The sequence below is a fragment of the Acomys russatus genome, chromosome X, assembly GCF_903995435.1.
Source record: "Acomys russatus chromosome X, mAcoRus1.1, whole genome shotgun sequence".
NCBI lineage: Eukaryota > Metazoa > Chordata > Mammalia > Rodentia > Muridae > Acomys > Acomys russatus.
In genome coordinates this window covers 116414810-116442458 of record NC_067169.1, presented here as the reverse complement: position 1 = coordinate 116442458, position 27649 = coordinate 116414810, and the positions used below count along the sequence as shown (strand labels likewise).

General features: G+C 36.1%; 1 pseudogene; it reads left to right on the top strand.

The window, feature by feature from the left end:
- Positions 1–2983: 2983 nt before the first annotated feature.
- LOC127185491 (transcription factor Dp-1-like) lies at positions 2984–27284 on the top strand (annotated as a pseudogene).
- Positions 27285–27649: the final 365 nt, after the last annotated feature.

Here is a 27649-nt window from a genome sequence, read left to right as displayed (position 1 = left end):
TTTTAAAAATATTTATTTACTTACTTAATTTATTTATTTAGTAACACAGGCCAGAAGAGGTCACCAGATTTTATTGTAGATGGTTGTGAGCCATCATGTGGTTGCTGTGAATTGAACTCAAGACCTTTGGAAGAGCAGGCAATGGTCTTAACCTCTGAGCTGTCTCTGCAGCTGCAAGGAGTTAATTCTGTGGCCCTGTTTATTTGGTATTTGTTGGGCATCTCTTTCCCTACAGAGGAATTTCTTCTATGGTTTTATTGAAATTGTTTTCTTTACATTTGACATGGTATTATCTTTCCTATTCTATGCCAGTATTTTATAAATTTGGTCTTATGGGCACTCTAAAGCACTTGCATGTTCCATTTATATTTTATATGTTTATGATTGGCCTTTACTCTCCTCTTCTAGCTTCCACTCCCCCATGTCAACTTGTTCTGGGATTCTTGGCAGTAAAGCATCCTGCCCTCAACTAATTCAAGTTCCCAATTCAGTCCCACAGAATCTTCAATGTGTTCTGACACTCTTTCCATATCAAATGTCATTTTTAAAAAATGTTCATGTGTGTATGAAAGACTGTATGTACATGTATGTATTATGTGGTTGTGAGCCACTTGATGTGTGTTTTGAAAACTGAATCAATGTCCTCTGGAAGAGCAGGCAGTGCTCTTAACCCCTGAGCCATTTCCCAGTCCTCTATCAATCTTTTAACATAGGTGCTTAACATAGCCTCAAACTTCAGCACCACTCCTCATCAAATTATGAGAGATATTTTACTATAGCTCAAAACTCTTGTTTTTTTCTTTTGCTTTCTTTTAATTTTTGCACTCTACATGATGGCAGAAATTAGCGAAGAGAATGGGAATTTCATCCATCTTCTGCCTGCTACAATCAATCAAACCGTTTCTTTTAAGCTAAAAAGAATGTTGACTTTTCTGACTTGAATTAAACCTCTCTGAGTATCAGTTCTCTTATTAAGAAACAGATGAAAAAAAAAGAAAAAAGAAGAAAAAAAAAAGAAAAAAAGAAAAATAAAAAAGAAAGATGTTGGAATAATTAAAAATAATATATACAACCAATATTGTATCTAACTATTTTTATTTTGCTCATAGTTGATTTTTTGTACTAGGGTAGATATACTATATAAAACTAGCATAGTTTACATAAGAAATAAATATCCATATTTAAATAAGGCTATAGTCAGGGACTGTGATGAGGAATAGTAGCTCTTCTGAAAATGTTTACAAATGTGTTGTAAGATGTATTTAGCAGAGATGGGTGCAGTGGTACACGCCTGTAATCCCAGCATTCAGGGAGGCAGAGACAGGTGTATCTCTGTGAGTTTGAGGTCAGCCTGGTCCCCAAAGAGAGTCCAGGACAGCCAAGAATACACAGAGAAACCCTGTCTTGACAAAATAAACAAAAACAATAACTACAAAACTATGTATGTGGCATCGATAATTACACAATATATTAAAGTAGGTCACAGATAAGATTTGTAATTTGAGTAGTGTACCTAAGGAGCAAAATTTAAAGAGGGACTTATTTTCAGATGCCACTTCTGCACTTGTACAACACTGAGAATGGGGACTTCCTTAGATTTTATATCCTATTTTACTTGCCTTACCCTCATGGAGGTCTTGTTATGTTCTGACTTATTGTCTTTGGTAAAACGAAAAATAAAGGTACATATAATTTGGTATATCATACGAAAAGACCTAAGAAATAAGATCAGCCTAGAAGAGAATTTGCTGATGAGTTACTTTTCTGTTGCTAAGATAAAATACCATAACCAAAAATACCTAGAGTCTATCAAGGCAATTAAAACTTGGCATGTTGTCAGGAGCAAGAAACTGGATGATTCCATTTTTATCTGCAAATAGGAAGCAACGAACAGGAAGTGGTATGATGATAGAAACCCTCAAAAGTGGTTTCAGTGACGTACTTTCTGTACCAAGGCCCTACATTTCAAAAGTTCCATAACCTTTTGTGGTGGTTTGAGTGAGAATGGCTCCAATGGCTCATATTTTTTAGGTCTTCATCCCCAATTGGGAAGGATTAGAAAGTGTGGAGGAAATGAGTCCCTGGATTCAGGCTTTGAGGTTTAGAAGCCAACACCATTTCCCTCTGCCTCACGATTATCTCTCAAGATGAGATACCTCAACTACTGTTCCAGCACCATGAGTGATTGCCTGTTACCATGCCCCCTGCCATGATGGTCATGGACTCTAACCTCTGAAATTGTAAGTTCCAAATTATACACTTTATTGTATAAGTTGTTTTGGTCATTGTGTTTTGTCATGCCAATAGAAAAAAAATAACTAAGACAACTCCCCAAGCATCAGCTAGCACCAAATGTTCAAATAAATGTATATGCCTATGAGAGACATTTCTATTAAATCACTACATCTTGCTTAAATTATAAGTAATTCACAAGGGGCTGTGGAGATGGCTCAGTCTCAGGTGTTTGCAATCCAAGTATGAAGACCTATATTCAGATTCCTACAAGCCCCGAAAAATGTCAAGTGTATCGTAATCACATGACTGGAGATGCAAAGATTGGCCAACCAGTCTAGTTATATTGGTAAAATTCATGGTTAGCGAGAGATCTTGCCTCAAAAAATAAGGTGGAGCATCACCGAGAAGGACAACCTATGCTGATCTCTGGCCCCTTGCAGGTGCACATATGTGTGCACACTCCCATAGGCACACATACACACACATGTACATATACACAAGTATAAATCACACACACACACACACACACACACACACACACACATAAATGTAAGGTCACAGAAAAAGAGGAGTAAGGAAAAGATTAAGATACAACCTCCAAACACAATGACTCACTTCAGTTCTAACTTTATTTTAGTAACACACAACAGAGTGTTCCCATATAAAAAGAATACTTGGGCTAAGGAAGTGGGTTAAGCACTGTGTTTTATTTGGCTCTGGCATAAAGGGTATAAAAGCATTATCCTAAATGAGGTTAATAATTAAAGATATTAAAAGGAACACAGTTCTTCTGAGATCCCTCATCTATATCTACTTCCCAACTCAGGTAAGTGGCAGCCTAGGTTGGAACTCAGGGACATAGTTTGACATGCCTTTGCTTCATGCTTCCTTATTTGTATAATCTGCAATACAAGATATTTAGTGTATCAGTTTGTCCTACATATTGAAGAAAAATCAAGATCATAGCACCCAGAAACACATCTATAGTATAGTAAGTCCTCCACAGACATTATGCTCTTTTCCTTTGTGGATTCAATATTGTACTGATTCCTGAACTCCCTGGCCCTGATTTTTGTCAGAAACATTTTCCTGGACTACTTCCCATCTGAGTGCAGGGGTCAGAGTCTCCAGCTGGAAGATGCATAACAAAGAAGGCTTGTCTGTTCATCAAACAAATCCTTTTACATAGCTAAATCTGAAGGGGATAAGAGTGGTGCAGAGCTGCAAGGGAAAAAAAAAGAGGTAGGCCTGCATTTTCATTGGAAATAAATCAATTCATGAATCAGTGCAGTGCAGCTCAGGGACCAGAGTGGCAAGCATTTTTAGAACTGTCACTTTAAAAATATGTTCCCTCCTGCCTCGAGGCTCTCTCAGTGGGCAGATTTTAAAATAGAAACAAGTAACTTTAATTAGGCTCTAATTAGCCCCACAAGTTTTGGTGAGCTAGGATAGTTTATTTTAGAAAAAGTATAATAACAGACGGAGGATTTTCCAGGCATCGCAACTTTAATTACAATCCCAAACAACTCAAGCATGCTTACTGGGTCAATTAAATCAGCAGGGCAATGGCAAAGCTAATGTGCTACCTTAGACCCAAGCTATGATGATGCTTTCTATTTGAGTTTCCCTCTAAAGCAATTTGAAAAGCAGATAACTTATACTGCTTACTTAAACAGAAGCAGGAGGCCTTTAAACTGTTGGTAATGCACAATTAGCCAGGATCTCAAAGTTGTGAATTCTCTAGATCAGTATCTGCAACATGAGCATATTTCCATCTTCTTTCTTTGCTTGCGTGCCACATCTTCAATGATATAATCCCTTAGTGTTTTCTTTCCAGCAGCTCCCCCATGTAACTGGGGGAAATTCAAATACTTACCCAGTCCTTGAAAACAGACAAAAATGACATATTGTCCTCAACAAACGTCAGGAATCTTCTAAAGTGTCGAAGAAGTGAGCCCATAGTGGATTTCCTGACCTTAAAGAGGCAGGAAGCAGTTCAAAGAGAAGCCCATACAGATAGAAATGTACTCTCCATTCCCTTATAAAAATGCACATTCATACACATGGAAGAACTAGAACATTTGTAGCTAAAGAGTGGCAGGTGGTCACTGTCCACATTCCAAGATCTTATGAATAGTTTTTCAGTGCCAGTCTATAACTTAGGAAAGTATTCTGGGTCTTTTCTTTTGTTTCTTCATAGTTAGGTTGAAAAATTTGTACTGCAGCAAGTTAATGTTCTCCTATCAAATGACTAATCTGGTGGGCATAATGTAGTAGTCAATGTGTGTAGGTGTCTCAGTTTGTACCTGCTACTGCATGCCAAAAACACTGAATGGCTCATTTATTTTACATGGCATCCTTCATTGATATAAATCTAGTACTCTGTATAATTCATCCATTCATTTAATAGCGAATTAAGTGCCAAACATGTATATGACACTGAGCTAGCTTCTGAAGGGACAAAAAGGATATGAAACTATTACTCCATTTCAAAGGCACAGTGCCTACCAAGCATGAAATGGAGAAATTCCAGAAAATGTAGGAAAAATCTACCCAGGAATAATAAGAAGGCTGTCTATTTCCACAAATTCTGTACCAAGAGTCACCTCCAAAACAACATCTACAATTTAAACTAAGCTAGGATTCCTTTCCTAAGTTAGGATTCTGAAAGGAAAAGCCAAAAAGCCAGCATTGCTGATCTAATGCATGTATTATGACACTTCTGCATTGCTGCAGCAATTTTCTGAACTGGATTTCAAGAGAAAAGGGGTGTTTTATATGTGTGCAGCCATTGAAAGATCAAAGTATGGCCTTTATATGAATCCTTAAAGAAATTGGGCTTATGCCAAGGCTAGTTTATTTTAGTGCTTTGAGCAACAACTTAAACATCTTGATTTCTAACTGGAGATGTTCAAGGCACACATTAGATTCAAATTTGGAGGATAAAACGTTGAATCTGGATAAGCAATCAAGGCACTAGGTTATTCTAGGTCTAGATTCAGCAAGGGAGTGGGAAACTGAAACATACTACAAAGTTCTAACAATAAGCACTTCCATTTAGAGAAGAAGAAAGAGGAAAAGGAGGGGAAGGAAGAGGAGGTGGAGGAGGAGAAGAAGGAGGAGAAAGAAGGAAGAAGGGGAGGAAGAGGAAGAGGAGAAGGAGAAGAAGGAGGAGGAACAAAACCATTCTGGTACCAAAACATGTTAGATTACATTTGAAAACAACTAAAAAAAAAACTCTGAATAAACAGACAAAAAGACAAACTAATCCAACTTTCTGTTTTAGGATCATCTTTCCTTCTTTCATAATTAGTCACAAGAGGCCCCAGAAACAAATCCCTACTCAAACATACTTTGTTTTTTTTATTAATTTATTCATATTACATCTCAATTGTTATCCCATCCCTTGTATCCTCCCATTCCTCCATCCCTCCCATTTTCCCCTTATTCCCCTCCCCTATGACTGTTCCTGAGGGGGATTACCTCCCCCTGTATATGCTCATAGGGTATCAAGTCTCTTCTTGGTACTCACATCTCTTGCTTATGAAGTGGCTTTGGCAATAATAATGAAACTACTAATAATACCTAACTTATGAAAAGCATGTACCATGTGTCAAGCACTGTGCTAATTGGAAGTAAATGTAGATCTGATTCCACCCTTTAAATAGCTTTCTAAACTAGATATCATTTGGTTCAACTTTTTCTGTATAAAACAACTGAGACTGTCAGAAGTAATTTCATCTGAATTAGAAAGTGGTAGAAAAAAAGATGCTAATTTAGACAGTATAAATCAAAGGTAATGTATTCTCACTGGACTTCTTATTCTAAAAAGATACGGGTGGTTTTCATTGTAAGAAACATGAACAATAGCCATAGCAAGAATGAACCCTCATGTAAACTACAGAATTTAGCTTGATAATGATGTGTTAGCATCAGTTCCTCAGTTATAACTAGCTTGAGTTGAAATCTAGGTATGTAAAGACACAGAGTATATGGCAGAAATTTGGATCTTCTGCTCAGTATAATTTTTTACTCTAAAACCACTGCAAAAACTGAAACGTGACCAGATTTCTGGGCCCTCCTCATAGAGTTTCTCATTCAGTAGGTCCAAAATTGGGCTTCAGTATCATCTCTGAACATTTGTCTCAAGGGGCACATTATACTGAAAGTCGTTTGTTGCTTTATTGGCTTTATTGAATGCTCTCTAGGGAAGTCAAATAGTTAAGTTGATGGAATTCCAAACACAAAACTTTAAAATCCTCTTTCAACATTTTTCTCTCTCCTCAAAATGCTCTTCTTTATACTCTACATTAAACCCTGGGACTTTTCTCACTCACTCATGGTATTCAAGTTCCAGAGCACTCCCCCACAGAATCTGACATTCATACTTATCCCTCTTCAAGTAAAATCATGCTGCCCTGGAAAATTCTTCCTAGCTCATCATACACACAGCAATGAACAATTCTCTCAGGAAGAATGCTCCTTGCAAAATACACAAGAGATAAAAGTTTATAGCAGCAATGTCTTAATAATATTTTCCTTTGTGTGGAATATTGCCTTTAGGATAGTTTACTCAATAACATATTAAGAAAAAAGAGACTATTTCAAACAATCAAATAATCAAATGAATAACCACAATTTTTCCTTTTCTATATTCAAAATTAACACATACTTTAATTAGAATCCTCCTAGAACAGCATCTGTTTGTATTTTATTTTTTTTTACTTTCTGGGGACTTACTTTCAGATATTTCTTCTTCTTTTGGTTTTTTATTCCTCTCTTTCTTTCTTTCTTTAACTTTTGAGAATATGTTACATGAGAATCGTGTTTCCATCATTTTCATCCTTCTTTCTCTCTAGCTCCTCCAACTTCCACATCCTGTCAAATTCATGACCTCTTCTTTATCATTGTTACACATATATGTATATACATATATACAATTTACTGAGCCTATTTAGCATTGCCCATATGCTGAGAATTCAAGGACATGATATACAAAAAAAGTTCCATTTTCTCTGAAACCTTTCCTTCCCGGGTAGCTCATTTTCTTGATTCTATCTTCACTTATTTCTATGAAGGTCTACTATGGATCTCAAAATCTAAACTTTTTAAAATTCTTTTTTAAGATGAGTCATTGTTTTTGGTGTATCTATATTCCTCTTGATTTACCTTCTTAGTAAATTACTAATATGGTAAGTTACTATGTTAAATTCAAAAGCGGAAGTAACTTTTTGGTCCTTAAATATCAGAGAAATAGCTATTTTTTGTTGTTGTTTTCACAGGTAAAACCTTGGTTAGGTGATAATGATTAATAATAGTCTGTTAGTGTCTATTTTGCTTTCTACCATAGTCATGAAGTATTTAACTGGTCACTGTGGTATCTAGAAGAAAGACATTGTATAGGGCCTCATGTAAGCATATTTTGCCAATGGAATATGAGAAGCACTATAATGTGGTGACTTTTAAAATTGTCTAGAAGTTGCACTTCACAGGAATAATTTGTCCCTTTTGGTCATTAGTTCTTGAATCTTGCAACTTGGAACAAGAATTTGGTCATCTTACAAGATACAGTCACAGTCAAACTCTGAAGGACAATGGAATAGACTTATCCCAGGTCTCTGACATGTTCCAGAGATGCCTCCCATCTCCAATTTCTATTCTCTCAAACTGCACCCTCTCCTCTGATCGCCCTACTCCTAATGACTACCCCTTCACCCGTCCCCATCCCCTCTCCTACACAGTTCTCTCCATCCATCCACCTCCAATGTCTGTTTTATTTCCCCTTCTTAGTGAGATTCAAGGATCCCCAATTGGATCATCCTTGTTAATTAGCTTCTTTACAGGTCTATGGATTGTAGCATAGTTATCCTGTACTATATATACCTAATATCCACTTAAGTGAGTACATACCATGTGTATCTTTCTGGGTCTGGATTGCCTCAGTCAGGATGATCTTTCTTAGTTCTAACCATTTACCTACACATTTCATGAATAATTGTTTTTAACAGCTCAGTAATACTCCATTGTGTAAATGTGCCACAGTTTCTGCATCCATTCTTTGGTTAAGGAGCATCAAGTTTATTTCCACATTCTGGCTATTACAAATAAAGCTGTTATGAACACAACTGGGCAAGTGTCCTTGTTGTATGGTAGAGCATCTTTTGAGTATATGCCCAAGAGTGGTATAGCTGGGTCTTGAGGTAGAGCTGTTCCAAATTTTCTGAGAAAACACCAGACTGATTTCCAAAGTAGTCCCACAAGTTTGCACTCCCACTAGCAATAGAGGAGTGTTCCTCTTTCTCTACATCCTTGCCAGCATGAGCTGCCACACGAGATTTTGGTATTAGCCATCAGAGTTGTTTTGATTTGCATTTCCCTTATAGCTAAGGATACTGAACATTTCTTTAAGTGTTTCCAAGCCATTAGAGATTCCTCTGTTGAGAATTCTGTTTAGTTCTGTACCCCATTTTTAATTGTGTTATTTGGTTTGGTGGTGTTCAATTTCTTTTTTTTTTTTTTTTTTTTTTTTTTTTTTTTTTTTATTTATTTATTTTTTTATTTTTTTTTTAATTTTAATGAGTGCTTTATTTTTTTTATTAATTTATTCTTGTTACATCTCAATGTTTATCCCATCCCTTGTATCCTCCCATTCCTCCCCCCCCCCCATTTTCCCATTATTCCCCTCCCCTATGACTGTTCCTGAGGGGGATTACGTCCCCCTATATATTCTCATAGGGTATCAAGTCTCTTCTTGGCTACTTGCTGTCCTTCCTCTGAGTGCCACCAGGTCTCCCCCTCCAGGGGACATGGTCAAAAGTGAGGCACCAGAGTACGTGAGAAAGTCGTATCACACTCTCCACTCAACTGTGGAGAATATTCTGACCATTGGCTAGATCTGGGAAGGGGTTTAAAGTTTACCTCCTGTATTGTCCTTGGCTGGTGCCTTAGTTTGAGCGGGACCCCTGGGCCCAAATCTGCCTATCATATTGTTCTACTTGTAGATTTCTAGGACCCTCTGGATCCTTTTATTTTGCTGTTCTCCCATGCGTCTCTCATTTAGAGTCCCAATAGGATGCCTTCCCCTCTGTCCCAGTTTCCTGGTAAGTGAAGGCTTTCGTGGGACATGCCCCTTGGCTAGTATGCAGATATAAGTGAGTATATACCATTTGATTCTTTCTGCTTCTGGGTTAACTCACTCATTATGATCATTTCTAGCTCAATCCATTTATCCACAAATTTCGGGAATTCCTTGTTTTTAATAGCTGAGTAGTATTCCATAGTGTATATGTACCACAGTTTCTTTATCCACTCTTCTACTGAGGGACACTTAGGCTGTTTCCATGTTCTGGCTATTATGAATAAGGCTGCTATGAACATGGTTGAGCGAATTTTCTTGTTGTGTGCTGGAGCATCTTCTGGGTATATTCCAAGGAGTGGAATAGCTGGGTCTTGAGGAAGCCCTATTCCCATTTTTCTGAGATAGCACCAGATAGATTTCCAAAGTGGCTGTACTAGTTTGCATTCCCACCAGCAATGAAGGAGTGTTCCCCTCTCCCCACATCCTCGCCAGCATGTGGTGTCGCTTGAATTTTTGATCTTAGCCATTCTGATGGGTGTAAGATGGAATCTCAGAGTTGTTTTGATTTGCATTTCCCTGATGACTAAGGAGGTTGAGCATTTCTTTAAGTGTTTCTCAGCCATTTGATACTCCTCTGTTGAGAATTCTCTGTTTAGTTCCAAGCCCCATTTCTCAATTGGGTTATTCGGTTTGGTGGTGTTTAATTTCTTGAGTCCATTCAATGGAAAAAGGATAGCATCTTCAACAAATGGTGCTGGTCTAACTGGAGGTCTATGTGTAAAAAAATGAAACTGGACCCATATTTGTCACCTTGCACAAAACTCAAATCCAAGTGGATTAAAGACCTCAACATAAAACCAGAGACACTAAGCCACTTAGAAGAAAAAGTGGGAAAGAGCCTGGAACATATTGGCACAGGAGACAACTTCCTGAACAGAACACCAACGGCCCAGGCCTTAATGTCAACCATTAATAAATGGGACCTCATGAGGCTGAGAAGCTTCTGTAAGGCAGGAGACACTGTCAAGAGAACAAAGCGACAGCCTACAGACTGGGAAAAAATCTTCACCAACCCTACATCTGACAAAGGTGTTCAATTTCTTGAGTTCTTTATATATTTTGGATATTAGACCTTTGTCAGATGTAAGGTTAGTGAAGATATTTTCCCAGTCTGTCGGCTGTCGATTTGTTCTGTTGACAGTATCCTTTGCTTTACAGAAGCTTTTCAGTTTCATGAAGTCCCATTTACTAATTATGGATCTTAGACCTGAGCTGTTGCAGTTCTGTTCAAGAAGTTGTCTCTTGTGCCAATGAGCTCAAGGCTTTTCCCCATTTTTCTTCTAACAAACTTAGTGTTTCTAGATTTCTGTTGAGGTCTTTAAACCACTTGGACTTGAGTTTTCTACAGGCTGATAAATATGGATATATTTGCATTTTCTAGATGTAGACATCCAGTTAGACTAGCACCATTTGTTAAAGATGCTATTTTTCCATGGTATGTTTTGGCTTCTGGCATAGAAATAGGCTGGTTGAGCAATGGAATTGACCCCAAGACCTAGAAATAAACCCACACACCTATGTACACTTGATTTTTGACAAAGAAACTGGCTTATTTCACTTAACATAATTTCCAGTTCTATTTGAAAATAATGTAATAATATTCTTCCTTATATTAGAATTGAACTCCATTGCATATGCTCATATGATATGTGTGAATGAATGCTCTCATTTGCATGTGTGTGTATGTATGTGTGTATGTGTGTGCATGTACACTATTCATTATTTTCTTTACCCATATATGTATTGATGAACATATACTACTGGCACAGAAACAGACACATACACTAAAGTAATAGAGTTTAGGACCCAAAAATAAATTCAAAATCAGGAACAAAAGGCAATCTGAATCTTTTTGATAAGTGATTGATTTGGGGAAATGTGATGTTCATGTGCCCATTGATACTTGTCTGCCTCTTACCCCATAAAACACAATGCAAAATAAACCAAAGAACTTGATGTAAGCTCTGAGATTCTGAAATAGATAGAGAAAAAAGTAGAGAAAATGCCTGAAGATGTGTTCATGGGCAATAACTTTGTAAGAAGAGTCTTAATAGCTCATAAAATAATGGAAATATTTCATAAATAGAATTGCACCAAATTAAAAAGCATCAGCACATCAAAGGACATATTCAGGAGAATGATAGCATGCAAAGTTGAACAAAATCTTTACCATATAGTAATCTCATGGAAGATTATTAGCCATAACAAAATACAGAATTAAAAATGCTAAATACCAAAGGGAAAAAGTAATTCAGTCAATACATTTGTAAATAAACTGAATACACTTTTCAAATGAAGAAAAATACATGGCCAATAAATATGAGAAAATGTTCTACGTCTATAGCTATTAAAGAAATGCAAATTAAAATTACCTTTAAATTCCATCACACTCCAGGCTGAATGACTTTCATCAAGACAATAGAAAAACAGCAAAGGTTAGCAAAGATGCACAGGGAAAAGGAAGCCTTATACACTGATAGTAGAAATACAAATTGGTTCTAACCACTAAAAATTAGTATTATGGTTCCTCAAAAATGATTAAAATTAACTTTGTTTTACACCAATGTCCGTACCATTATTTTATTTTATGAGTATAACATAGCTACATTTAAAAATAAATGGAAGGTAGTAGGGTCAATGGAGAATCAGGGAAATGTACAAGGATATATATTTAACTTGGCTAAAATGAACCACTTGAGAATAATAGAGATGTTAAGATGTACCTATTGACACAAAGTATTTTCATAACTTGGGAATGATCACTATGAATGGATAGATATACTTTTATTATACACAGCATTTAATTTAGTCTAAAATCTACATAGAACAGTTTATTATATGGTTTTTTCCATCATCTCTGTGATCGCAGAACCTGACAAAAGCAATTTAGAGAACATACTTCTTTTAGGTTACATTTTCATTATGAAATGGAAGGTATAGTGGACATATTCAAATTATGGCCTCAAAAGCATGTGGTAGAGGCGGTTCATGTTACTGTGCACCAAGAAGAATGTGACACAGGAAGTGAAAATGGGCATGACCTTCAAAGACTGCAGCAAATGACCTATATAAGCCTATTCTCTCAAACAGTACCACTTCTTAAAATAGCACCTGGAGTTGAAGGCCAACCATTTAAAACATGAGGCTGTAAAGTGGAGGCTTAGGTAGATCATTTGCTGCAGGCTTTGAAGGTCAAACCCATTTTCATACTAAAGGAATACAAACATAAGACTAAATCTTGTGACATGGCCTTTTGTGTTCTCCACCACTATCCTCTTGTGGAGACTGTGAACCCCTAAATTGTGAGTAAATTACTTTTACCTTGATGAAACATATTTCCTTAAAAGCTTTATATATTGGCTCTCATTTTGCCTTTTAGAGGTGTATAATACCTCTTTCCCACATGAAATGTGTATATAACATTAATATTTCCTCTTATTTTGTTATTATTCTCTGGTGTAAAAAGCCTTGTCCATTTATATGGACTTTATGTCTCTTTGGCCATTGTGTCCACTCTTCTCAACATGCTATAACTTACTATAGTCTTCTTCAAAAGAGAAGATCTTAAGGCAGCATTAGTTTTGTGATGGTCTCACTCCAGTGATAGATAGGAACGGAAGGCAACACATATTAGTTATAAATATGGAATGTGTGAGAGCTCTGAAAATTATTTGTCAACTCTGGAAGTAATATAAAAAATATGCCATCCCTTTGTTCATTCATTCAGAAAACATTTTACTGATGCTTCACACTGTGTAAATGGGGCCTCAAAAATGAAATAGTTTCATAGATAAAATCTATCATTTTATTTTAACATGACAGAAAATACATTTGTTGAAGGTATTGCCAGATGCATAACACCTTGTTAAACTGAAGAAAAAAAAAAAGACCAATCATTTCCAATTTTTCTGATTTTTTTTTATAACATTTCCACTATTTGGTACAAATATATTTTTGGAAGAATTTTTAAGAAGGTAAATAAGTGGGAGGGGGATCAAAAAAAAAAAAAAAAAGAAGGTAAATAAATTTAAGTGTTACAACCCTGAGAACTGTATCATTAAAATAATCTTGGAGGAGAAAAACAGGAGAATTGGTATATGTTTTGGCACTAACATCAACTGACTATGATATTTTGGATATATCACTTTATCTCCCTGGGAATCAGATTCCCTAGTTACAAATGTTAATTCCTATTACTTATTTAAACAAAGTACTTGAACCACACAAACTTTTAAAATTCAGCCTTACTAGAAGATAAGGCTATCTTTTACACCAATTAAAAAAGAAGTCGGTCCTGAGTTTTCAAATGCACCTTTCCCTGAGGAATATTCTTTTTCTGTCACTAGACTTCTTCTGAGATTTAAAGGATTCACAAGAGAGAGAGGTATGGAAAAAGTCAAGAAATATAGGCAAAATAAAAAGAAAAGTCTCCTAACCATTAAAGCACACTAGTGCATTAATTCAGAATAGACAGGGGAAGAGGAATATCAAACACCTTCTGGGTAAGGCAGCTTGCTTCCTGAGGAGAATGAAAAAGGAAGCATTTATGGGTATAGCCTAGTGATATAAAGAAGAAAGAGGGACTTATAGGGAGAGTGATTTGACTGAGGAAAGTTGGGATAGGAGGACAGAGGAGGTGGAAAGGAAAGGGCTAACTAGTTCTAAGGTTTGAAAAAGCCATATAGAAACTTACTATTTTATGGCTTCCTAAACACACACACACACACACACACACACACACACACACACACACAGACACACACACACCGAGATGGGGAGGTGGGGAGCCAGGGGGAGGAAAGAGAAAGAGGTCATGAATGGCTTTTATTGGAATTACTCCATAGAGGGCAAAATAATCCTCCTAGAAGCCATATAAAAATATTAATGCCAGTTATAGGATACCTGCCCTCAAAATATTTGTCAGAGGTGTCCTAGAGACCCACAAAACAATGAGGGTATTGCTATTGTTTTTTGTTAACTTCCAGAACTTGATGAAAAGACCCTATTACTGAAAATACCTTACAACTTGATTATGGGACATAGAGAAATCAAGTTGATACTTGCCAGGGATCTCCTTGCCTGGCGGCTAACTTTCAGAGCACTGGAAGTTGTTATAGTGATTACTGGAATGAAATGTTATCAGCAGTGTTATTCAGCTCTGAACTTTATAAACCTCAATAACAATGTTTATGAGGAGATTTGCTCATGGATACAGTAGTGGTACAAAAGTTATGGGGGCACCAACTTCTTTTTGACTGGATTTAAGGTTCACTCCACAGAAGGAAATGAATACTTGCTACTGCAAATTTGGCCCAAACTCCATGGTTTGGAAATTCATAGGCCCCAGAAGTGGTCTCTTACTAAACTCACATCTATCTATATATAGATTAGTGTAGTTCTCAGACATCATCAAAGAAGATTCTCTGGCCAGTGGAAGGAAGTTAACACAAAAACTCACAACTGATCAAAGTGAAGGAATATGTGTCTGTGTGGTGTTCAGCAACAAATGTGTTATCTATACAATTTCTTGTCTCTCAAGTCTCAGGAATCATCACAAAAGAGACAGAAAGACTGTAAGAGCCAGCAGAGGTTGTGAAGACCAGGAAAAACAGTGACGTCTGGATACAATAGCATCATTGTATTTATAAACTCGTAGCAGCTATGGTTTGCTTCAACATGGCCTACAAAAATCAAGCTAGTCAACATTCTATCACAGAAAGGTTAGAGACTCACAAGTCCATACTCATAACTGGAGAGCTATTTACAGGTGATAGTTTCTAGGGGAGAGACAGTCAGTTTTCTTTAAGAGTGTAACTTTTAAATGATTGATCACTGATCTAGTGGTTGGCTCTATACCCATGAGTTTATGGGCAGCACTAACTGGACTTAGTAGGTTACAGAACAAATAAAAAGATGACATAAAGTTGAGAGAAATGAGTATTTGGGGTCAGATGTTGGGGTAAATGGGATCAAAATGCATTGTGTAATGAATGAGATTATCAATGAATTTGTAAATTATCACATTGAAAATATAAAAGCCTTATACAAGAGATAAAAACAATCATCAGTAAAGAGTTGATAGGTTACTTAAAATTTCAGTGGCAAAACACCATCCCAAATTTGGATTAAAAAAACTGAAGCAAACAAAACAAAAATAAAATAGTCTAATTGTATACAATGTGAAATGGTTAGTCAAGCCAATAAAAACACTCATCACCTTTCATTTTATGCTGATATATTTAAATTTTATTCTTAGTTATTTTAACATATACAAAAGAATATTATTGAATATTGTCTACCTGCTATACATTGTATACATATATTAAAATATCACAGTTCAACCCACAAATGTGTAGTTTTTGTGTATAAACTAACATAATGTTAATTACAATTTTAAAGTATAAATTTCCACTGCCAAACACATATACAAACACACAGATTATAAATTCCCAATAAATATATTCTTCTGTCTGCATAACTTGTGAACACCCACTGAGCCCTGAAGGCCTAGCTTAAATTCGATTTCCCTTCTGTGATTTTTGTCTAACTATCTCACACAGAATTAATTGCATTTAATTTGTGTCACTCAAACATTTTTGCATACTGCCATTACAGTCCTGGTCACAGAAGCATATAGTCATTTGTACATAATTTCCCTTTTAATTTCTTCCTTATCTCTGAGGTTATGATTTTCTAAAGAAGTATTTCATTTTAGACTACCCTTTACTGAAATTTGTGCCTTGTAATGACCCTAGGTTCAGGGTGACTAATTTCCACTTTGACTTTAGGCAAGAGTTATATATTTATTTACAAAGTTCTAAGAACTTTCCATAACAATCAATTCATCTTCAACTTTAGTTAAAAATGAATGATCTGTTTGTACGTGATTAGGTATAGTCAAGAAGTTTGTGTTCCCTGCTAGAAATAGTTTCAAACTGACACCAGTTACTCAGGTAATCATTTATTTCATATAAGTCTCTGAGAGTTCAAGTACACAGAGATCAGATCTCATGTTTGAGAACCTTTGTGTCTTCCCTATGTTGGCCTTCTGAACTGAGGTAAATCACACTACCTTGAGTAGAAAGTAGTATCTACCTTTACTCTAGGGTTGCCTGTCCACTTCTCTTGCTAAGAGATTGATGAACAACTTAGAAATACAGGCATAAGATTTAACCATATAATCTATAAAAGAAGATCCAAGAAACGCTCAGTCATACACAAGGTTACATGCTATATGATTGAAAACACATTTTTGTTGTACAGTTTGGCCAGATACACCAACTTACTGAGCACATGTTACCCCTCTATAGGAAATCAAATATATTCCTACATCTCTGTGATCACTAAAGAGTGTTTATTTCAAAAGACCCTGAGTGTCTTAGTCCACTTAGGTTACATAAGAGAATACCATAAACCTGTAGCTTCACATTCACTTTATTTAACCCACTTCTGGAGGCTGAGAGGTACATGGTCAAGACACAGAAATCTTATAACATTAAAACTTTGTCCTGCTTTTCAGATGGCTGAATACTTATGATATCCTTTGATGGTAAGGTATTTTAAGAAAAAGGAAGCTGTCTAATGACTAATCTTAAAAATGCATGAAACACGTCACTGCAAAGCCAGCCTCAGCAAATTAGTGAAACTCTAAGTCAAAAGAAAGAGTGAAAAGAGAGCTGGTGAAAGAGTGCTTGCCTAGCATGCATGAAATCCTATTTTCAAATACAGTATGAAAAATGCATGGAATAAATTATGAATGCTTTAGCATTATAGTTTAATTGTAAGGTCTTAACTCCAATGCAATGATATATTAGGAACGAGAATTATACCATAGTAACTGAGGATATATCATGCATTAAGACTACAACAACAGAGAAAATAAACATGATAGTTATTTACAAAATCTTTTTTGACATTGTCTACCATGATCAATTAATACTTCAAAGGCATGTAATTTACAGTGAGGACTTAAAAACAGATACAGATGTTCAGACACAATATAGTTGTCTATTTCCTGAAACTTTTGTGGTTTTCTTTATGAACCCCTACTTATCGACTGAGTGTCAGGATATAAGGAGTAAATGTTATTCATTCCTGTAACCCCAGACACACTACCTAATTTAATTGAACTATTTCCTTATGTGCTCTCTTTTGAACATGTATTTCATTGACTTCTAGGGAGAAGATAGTCCATGAGGAAAGTGCTGACAAAGTTGTTCGTTGTTTTTTATTCTTTTAAAAATTATTAATCTCTTATTCTTGAAGAATCTTATGTATTTACACAGTGAAATAGATAGATACACTCCCTTCAACTCTCCTATTTTCTCAGTATCATCCTACCTGTTTTTCTTAAGCCACTAAGTCCAATAAGTGTTGTTCATATATGCTGGGAGCAAGGGAACCTACCAGTCACCACAACCTCAAAGAATAATGACTCTCCCTCCCCCAGCAGGTATCAATTGCCAATATTCCTTAGTAAGATGTGAGGCTTATAGGTTATATACCTCATTTATGTCAGTATTTCGGTTAGCATGATCTTGTGTAGGTTTTGTGTGGGTAAATACATCTGATTTGAGTTCATGAGTGCAATAGCCCTGTTGTGTCCAGAATAGGGATCGATCATTTAACATTCTCGCTCCATGTCGTCATGCTATTTTATTATTCCAACTCTATCTTTGGTATTCCTGGAACAGTGGTTTGAGGTGAATGGGCTGATAAAGATGTCCTATCTAGGGCCAAGCACTCAGTCTTTTATTCACAGGTCTTTCACCAATTTTGCATCACTTTATTATTTTCTACCCACTGCAATAAGAAACATCTCTGACCAAAATAGAGAGTAGCAGAGGTCTATGGATGTAAGCATAAGTATTTATAAGGAAAGCTGACAGCAGGATCATTTAGCAAAATAAAAATTTCAGGTTCCATTCTAAGCATATAGCCTCCCAAGCTATAGATTTTTGATTAGGCTTAAAGTACCAAACATGAAATTTGCTTCAGTATCAAATCCAGTCAGAACTTGAATTAACACATAACAATTATACCACTATGGCACCATTGGGCTTATCTTTCCTAAGAGGTCAGTTTTATATCATGTAGGATACAGTGTTGGATAAGATCATTAATATATATTCATCATTGATGTCTTTTGTCTCCTCCCAGGAGCCTAAACATCACTTTCTGGCACTATGAACACTACCCCACAGGGAGGAAGTTACACAGTTTGTTTCCTGCATCTAAAGTATATGGTGTCTTCACGAATAGAATATTAACATGTAATTATGGTGGAGAAACAAGGATAATGCCAATAGCCTATGTTGTTTAATTACCACGGTGAGTTCCCAGTCACACAACTCTTAAAGAAGTAGCCCATAATATTATCTGAGTTTTTCATTTAATAACTTACATCTTCTGGAAAAAAGCTTTGTATCAAATAGTAGGATACCTCCATATGAGCTTATTTCCTTAAAATTTATATTTTGAATTTAGATTAATAACTAATAGATTTTCACGCATCCTTTAAAATGAATTTTCATATATCCTTAGTTTAAGTTAGTCCACCATAATAGCTCCTATCCTTCTTTAATCCTTTATGATGCATCTTTGTTCCTCTATTTTCAAATCTCTTCTTCATACATCCTTCCTTTTGTTATGCTTCTCTCAACGCCTGATTTTCCCCATACTCTTATACCCCTCCTCCCTCCATAGGCTTCTACCCTCCTTAAACCTTTTCACCAGCATCTCATTAGTTCTTTCTGGCAGCCCATGGCAACTTTTCTTTCTATCCCATCACCAGTCCACTGTGATTCTAGCTGTCATGAGAAATAACTGTCAGGAACCCCACAACAGCCATAATTTGTTGGGACTCAGAGATTCTACTGTTACCACACTTAGCTAGGACCTAGGACCAAAAATGGACAACAGCAAAAAACAAACAAACAAACAAATTAACAAAACTCTACCCTCTCAACAAAGATAAGACCAGATATCTACTAAAACAAATGCTTCAAACATCATAATTCCAGATGCTTAGATTCTAAGGCCAAACCACAAACATGAACAACCAAGACAAGATGGCTCTTCTAGAATGCAGAAACCATATTGTGTTATGTCTCAAAAAAGCAATTTAGTTGAAGCATATGACAAGTGTTTAAAATAACAATTATGAATATGTTCAAGGATTTTAAAGGGTATATGGATAAAAGCTTTAATAAATACCATGAAATCACAAAAAGTTGAATGAAATAATGAAAATAATTCAAGACATGAAAATATAACATAGCAAAGAAATAGGATCACTAAAGAAAACCCAAGCTGAAATAAAAATGGAAATAAACTCTCAGGGTGTCAAACAAAAAAATCTCAAGTATGAGCTCACCAGAATATTAAAAGTCATGGAAGAAAGAAATTCAGGTCTTGAAGATGAGGTAGAAGAAGTGGATAGCAATATTCAGTTGTGTATATATTCCACGTTTTATCCACTCATCTATTAATGACATCTCAGTTTGTTTTATCATGAATCAAATGGATGAAAATGGATCTGAAACTGTCCCTATAGTATAATATAAAATCTTTTGGATATGAGCCCAGGGATTTTATAGCTGTATTGTATGGCATTCTAGGGCTAAGTTTCATTTTTGTTGTTTTGTTTTGCTTCTGAGAAACCTCCAGAGTGGTTTTCAGATTGAATTTACTAGTTTACAATTACACCAATGGTGAATAAAAATCCCCCTTTTCCATATACATATTTGTCTGCCAAAACTTAACTTGAGATTTTATTTTCTTGTTGTGAAATTCTTGATAATAGGAAACTTCTATAAAGAGCCACAGCCATATATCACATGTGCATACAATATAGTGCATGCATGAATGCATGCATTTATATGGAGAGAGAGAGAGAGAGAGAGAGAGAGAGAGAGAGAGAGAGAGAGAGAGAGAGAGACATTGGAACATGCAACTCTAAATGGAAGTCTCCATCAAATTCCTCTCCTCTAAGAATCACAGGGAATTGAAGATGCCAGGAAAATAAGGTACTCTAAGTCAACTGAGTAAAGTTCGTATGAACTCACAAAGACTAAAGCAGCAAGCACAGGGTCTGCATGGTTCTGCAGCAGGTCCTATGCATTGTATTGTATATAATAGCATTCAGTTTCATATTTTTACATGACTCCAGAGTATGAGAATAAGTGGTTATCTGGTTGTTGTGCCTACTTTTGGTCTCTTCCTCTTGATGTGTTGCCTTGTCTAGCTTCAGTGTGCAGGGTTTTATTTTATCTTATTATATTTTGTTATGGTTTGTTGTTAACCCTTAAAGCCTGTTTTGTTTTAATGAGATACAAAAAGGGAGTGGATCTAGATGGAATGAGAGGGGAGGAACTGGGAGCCTAGAGGGAGGTAAAATATAATTAGGATATATTTTATGAAAATAATCTATCTTCAATATAAGGATAAATATTAAAACACCAAAAAAAGAACAGTATATGAACTTTCTGCTTGAGAGCAAGCCAGGAAACTGTGTTCTTCAGTGGTCTCTGCTTTAGTTCCTTCCTCAATTTCCAGTCTTGAGTTCTTTCCCCCCCCTCCTCTCTCTCTCTCTCTCTTTCTCTCTCTCTCTCTTCAATGTTGGATTGTAACTTACAAACTGGACTAAATTATTTTCTCAAACCAAAACAAAAACACAAACCAATAACAATAATAAAATTTCCTGACATTCCAGAGTGATGTAAAGCAAAGAGTTCTTATATGTACCCAAAGATACAAGTGTGAAGAACAGGTTAATCATAGCCATTTTCTGCACAATTACTGAAGCTGTAAATAGTTCAGAGGTAGAGTGGCTATATAAATTGTAACTTAATATGTACAAAGCATAGAAATACTACATACCAATGAAAAAAACCTACTTTTACAGGACAGCAATTAGATGGACCTCATAAATAGAGAAGCAAATGGGTATATGTTTACTGATTGTGTTTATATTAAATTCAAGATTATTATTAAACTATTGATATCCTTGTCAGACTAATGTACACCTCTATCAAAGAGATAATGGAGGGTAGAGCTAAGGTGGCACTTGATTCTGACCCCAAAATAGGTACAAAGGAAATGTAGAACTGATTGTGGTGTTCTATATCTTTATCTGGGTAGTGATAATCCTGACACTTTCATTTTGTAAATATTCGTTAGGAGCTTTGGCATACCTTCATACCTCACTCTCAGTGTCCCATTGGCTCCCAAACTGCAAGCTGCTGCAGTAGCTCCTCCTCCTTGGTTCCCATCATGACATCACCAGTTTCTAGGACGTCAGTCTCTGGGCACACCTGGGTGTGTCCAGGCAGGTCTCGGGCCAACTCTACATGAAGTCTCCCTTCTGAGCATGCATGTCACAAGACAGATCATGTTCATGCTCAAGGCAGATCTCTCTTGTTCCTCCTACACATCATGAGCCAGTACATGCAACAGAGAGCACTTAGCCTGACTGAAGTCAAAGTGTAGGGAGCTTTGTCTATAACATCCAAGGGTGAATTTAATAAATTCAGCTACTCCTCTTCATCATTCAGATAAGGAATCTAATTTAAAGGGAGGGACTATTCATCAAAAGAGAAAAATTATAAAGCCAGGAGGAAAAGGAAAAGGAATCCAACACTAGTGACTAACTTTAGAAATCCATTATATATAAAATGAAAAAAAAATTCTTTGTTGTTGTCACTGTAACATAAAAGAAAGCAAAATGGAAGCAATGAAGATCAAATCAAGATGTTTGCTTCTTATTGTGTTTTCATTAATTAGATGAACTTTGTCCTCTTAATTCCATTTACACTGTAAAAGAGCTTAATCGGTACAGTCTTTACTAATTGGAAATTGACAGCAATTTAATAGTTACCTGGAACTCTCTAAAGCCTTTCTTTAAAGGCCTGGTAAATAAGCAGAAGAAACACAGTTAGATGTGCTACACTTGTAATTCTTAAAAGAAGCAACACCAAGTCCCTTTAAAAAGCTTTTAAAAATCTAATCATTATTTAATGACAGGAATGTGGCTTTCACTGACATATCAGACATAATTGACAACTATTCTAACTCTATTCCTCAGAAATTGAATCCTATCTCTTCTGAAAAATTTTACTAATTTTGTAACTATTTATTTAAATCTTGATTTTCTACGTTATATTTTTATTTCTTGGAATCCCTTGCTCTGGTCAGTGAATGAGGAATAATTAGGAATGACTAGATCTTGCCTGGAAGCAGAAAGCATCTAGAAAGGAATTTGAAATAACAGGTAATGCTATACTCTAAATATGCAACCCAAATCAAAGCTTTTATAAGTAGTGGGATATTACAAAATCAGAAAATATCAAGTACATCTTTATGCCTAGATTATGGGGCAAGGAAGAGCAGAATAGGAAAGTTGAAGTGTTAAAGTAGTTTATGACCAGAAAGAACCCTGTCAGAAGACCTGCTGTTTAGCAAATGAAAGTTTACTGAAACATTTTGAAGGAGAGAAGTGAGAGAATTTTATTCTGTTTACAATGTTAGCATTCACTCTTTTATAGATTGTGACTTGAGGGCAAGCATAATGAATACAGAAAGACCAGGAAAGGCTACTGATAGTCTAAAAATTAGGGTGCAAGGGATGGAGATAAGAAGCAGGAAGGTAGATTCCAAGGACAGTTTAGGAGGTAGAACAAATAAAACTAGGTTTCTGGACAGCAGGACTTTCTTTTTTGCATATGTGTAAATGATAACTCCTTACATTGCACGTGTACAGGACAAATGCTAGTTTAATAAAAATTTGAGCTTATATGACTCATATTTATTGTTGCTATGGGTTCTCTATATAATTTCAATCCTTTTAATCCAAGAGAAGACCCCTTGTCCATGAGACATGCTCAGAATGTTAGATCCTAACATTTACATCCTTGCATAAGATCAAATAGTAGACTATCAGAATTTGAAATTGCACTCAGTCCCTTTGTGCTTCATGTTGGATATATAATGATTCTCTCAAGAGGATTGGACGATATTGAGGGCAAGAAAAATATATAAACTGAAAATGTGTGATATGTGTGAAGGTAGTATTTATCAGATATTCCATTCAACCAATCCACAAATATATGTTCAGTGTCAACATGTATTAATTACTGTGTTATGTGTTGAGTGAAAACGTAAAGCATTATATAGTTAAGGCACTGTATTGAAAGGTTCTCAACTCCCGGTTATTTTGATGTTGCTCTAGGTTTCCTTCCCTTCCAATATTTACATAAAAAATTCTCAACAAATTTTTGTGTCTAAACTATTCTAAAGCATAGCCTGCACAATTAAGAGCCTTTATTTGTGACATCAAATTCATAATGTTATATCTCACTAATAAGGCTTTAAGCAAGAAATGGCATAGGGGTATGGGGAAATCACAAGATGAAAAGCAAAGCTAACACAAAAGAAGGGACTGTGAAAAGCTGTATGTACTTCTGCTATCTCACAACCCAGATTTTCAAAAAGTAGATAGTAGAAGGCATGCAAAATAAAAGAACAAGGTAAAATACTGAAGATTAAAGGATTAAGTGGGAATGTTATCAGGGGGTTAGGAGAGAAGGGAGTGATTGGTAGTTTAACCAAAACTAAGGCTGTATGGAGGAGAGTTATACAGACTGAGTGGTTAATAAGCAAATTTTAAAGTACAATTTACAAAGAGATTGAATATAATTACCTTGCATAAGTGAACAATGTCACTCTCAGAAGTGACATGAACAAAAGTCACAGTAGATAACATTTGATACCTCCATTCATCTTACCAGTCAAAGAGAACTCAGAAATCTACAAAATACCACAGGTTATTTCTATTGCTGTTGGTTAATAACAATGTTTATAATATAAGAGTCTATTGCTGAATATAACATATACTTTGGATAAAGGACATAGAGAAATCAATCTTAAATTGACCACAAAACTCCCTCTAATGACATTTTTAGGCTATTTATTTGGGTTCTTATATCTACCACCCTTTCTTACCTCAGTCTTTTCCAACAACAGGTAAAGGGAGAGATTCTGTCTCGAAAGATGGGGTAGAGAATAAAAAAGAAATATATATGATACTAAACTCTGGTGTCCACATATATTCATGCACTTGTGCATGTGAATCTTCATATCCATCTTCACTTATGTATACTATACACATATACATTATATGTATACTATTACATATCTGCTTTATTTAATGTATGAAGTAACTGAATCATAGATGATATTAGATAAATTGCTGAAAGAGGTCTAATCTTTCATTATTATTTAAATGGTTTATATGACTATGGAGGCTAAGATGTGCAGGGTTTACTGTTTTCACTCTGAAGAGATAGCTAGGCATAGTTTAAACCTATTTACCATGATATGGAATACAGAACTAAGAGTGTATGTGCCACTTCTAATTTAAATCTGAAGGCAGAAGCCCAATGTCCCTGCTCTAAGGCACTGAAGCAGAGTGTGAATTTTCCCTTACTCAGCCTTTTATTCTCTTCAAACCTTCAGTGTACTGTTACAGTAGTGATGACTATCTAATTTACTCAGTTCATTAATTCAAGTGTTAATCTCATTTAGATGAATTAGTGAGCTAGCACATAAGCATGCACATGCACACATACACCACACACACGCACACGCACACGCACATGCACATGTACACACACTGATTCTTGAACAAATATGTGGGCATCCCATGTCCCAATGAAGTTGACACCTAAGATTTATTATCACATAGAACTTCATATTCACTCAGTTCTAATATAACTTGCTGTATTTCTAAGCATCCTTAACTAAAGATTGGCTATTAGCTCATGGAACCTGATTTTAAAAGACATATAAAAACCTTAGGCAAATTCTTCCTTCAGCACATATACTGTGATTGAGAACATGTACAGTGAACACATAAATAAACACCGAGCTGGGAGACATCCTGGGCAAGACACCACCAATTAATAACAACAGTTGTTACGCATCTAATACATTCCATATGCTAAGCATATTTTAGTTAATCCTCCTAATAATTTTCAAGTAATATTATTATTACTTATCCACATTTGATATGGAATAAGCCTGATGCTCATTTAGTTGCAGTAACTTCTTCCAGATAACATAAGTGACAGAACTGTGATTTCTTTCTTTGTCTGGGTTACCCCAGAGCTCTCTTAGACATTATAATAATTACTATCTTAAAAGAAAATGTACTGGAAAACTTTAATTTTTAAGAAATAAAACTCATAAATCTCTGAACAGAAGACAATTCAAAAGAAGACAATAATACATTAGAGGAGTCATATTATCATATTATAGTTAGATGATGTTCTGTAACTAACATAATAATGGAAAGAGATAATGGACACTCAAGACAAAACAAAAAAATTGTTGTAATTGTGCCTGATATAGTCAAAATGTCTTCCCACGCACCCAGCCCAGCCAAGTGACCTGGCACAAGGTATCTTTCCTGCCCCATCTCAGTTCCTGTGTCCAGCTGCATCTGCTGGCCTCCCAGGATCAATCTTGTTTTGACCTTGAAGAAAAGTGGTGTGGGCAGCAAGCAAGGGTTTGACCACCCCCTGGCTTTCTCTGAGCCAGAGCACGGGGCTAGTAGCTGGGCCTAGTGACAAATAAGTCTGCTTTCTTCTGTAGAAGGTATGCAGTGACAGCTCAAAATTTCTGGATCTGGTAATACGGCAAAAGATGCCAGTCTAGTTGAAGCCAACAGAGGCATAAATGTCATTATAGACCAGAATCTTAGTCCTAGGCAAGTTGTAGTGTCTATTGTAGCTGTATACTCATCTACAGTGAACATACATGGAAAGCAGCTTTTGCCAAAAACCTTCAGAGAATCCAATGCCAATATCACACAGCAAGTGGTGATAGGCACACCTCAGAGACCTGCAGCATCAAACACTATTGTGGTAGGAAGCCCATATACTTCCAGCACTCACTTTTTGTCCTAGAACATGTCATCTGATTCCTCACCTTGGTCTTCTGGGAAACAACAGGAAAAGTAAGAAGAATGGCAAGAGCCTACAGAATTTCTCTGTGAAGGTGTGTGAAAAGGTGCAGAGGTAAGGGACCACCTCTACAATGAGGTGGCTAATGAACTAGTTGCAGAGTTGAGTGCTGCTGACAACCACAGTCTAGCAAATTGATCAGTTTATGACCAGAAGAATACCCGCTGGCATGTCTACAATGCCTGAAATATGCTACTGGGCATGAACATCAGCTCCAAAGGGGAGATCAAGTAAATCAGCCCATCAACTTAGCTTAGAAAGGCCAGAACATAGAGGTAGAGAGACAGTAGAGGCTGGAGCAGATCAAACAAAAGCAATCACAGCCCCAGGAGTTCATCCTGCACTAAATTGTCTTCAAGAACTTGGTATAGAGGAATTGCCAAGCCAGGCAACGGGCTCACAGAGCACTTCCTCCCAGCTCTGTCATTCACTTGCCTTTCATAATTGTCAACACCAGAAGGAAGACTGTCATTGACTACAGCATCTCCAATGACAAATTTGAGTATTTGTTTAACTTTGACAACATGTTTGAAATCCATGATGATATTGACATGCTCAAGCATGTGGAAATGAAGTGTGTAGCTGGAATCTAGCAATTGCTCTGCTGAAGACCTTATGGTGGCAAGAAGTTTGGTATCAAAACTCTAGAACCACATGTGACAGAAATGGCTCAGGGATCCATTGGCAGAATATTTATCATAACAACAGTTTCTACATCCAAAGGCACAAGGCTTTCTGCCAGTGATCTGAAGAATGATGCAGATGGGATGTTGGACATAAGTTCCTATGGGTCTCAGTACAGTGGCTCCAGGGTAGAGACCCCTATTTCCTCCTTTGGGGAGGATGATGACAACAGTGATGACTTTGATGAGACAGATGAGAATGATTGATTCCTCAAGCTGTGGAACCTGTAGACTTTTCTTCCATTCAAATTCAGCTTCAGGAAAAAACATACCCAAAGAAGAGAATTTTTAAGTATATAATTTTTTCTTTTTAAAAAAATTTTACATTTACATATATTAAATAGATTACTTAAAGCAAGAAGAACCATGACACAATGAGGAATTATATAAATGTTACATTCTTAGTGTTTTGGCTATTTATATTTGACAGCCTTGAAGAAAACATCTTTCCTATCTTGGAGCATCTAAATTTCTGAATTTAAATCAATCTCCATCACATATTGTCATTATCAAGAAGAAAAATTTTAAAGTGGAGCTTTCTGTTCTTTTTGGCTCCCAAAAGCATAACCACG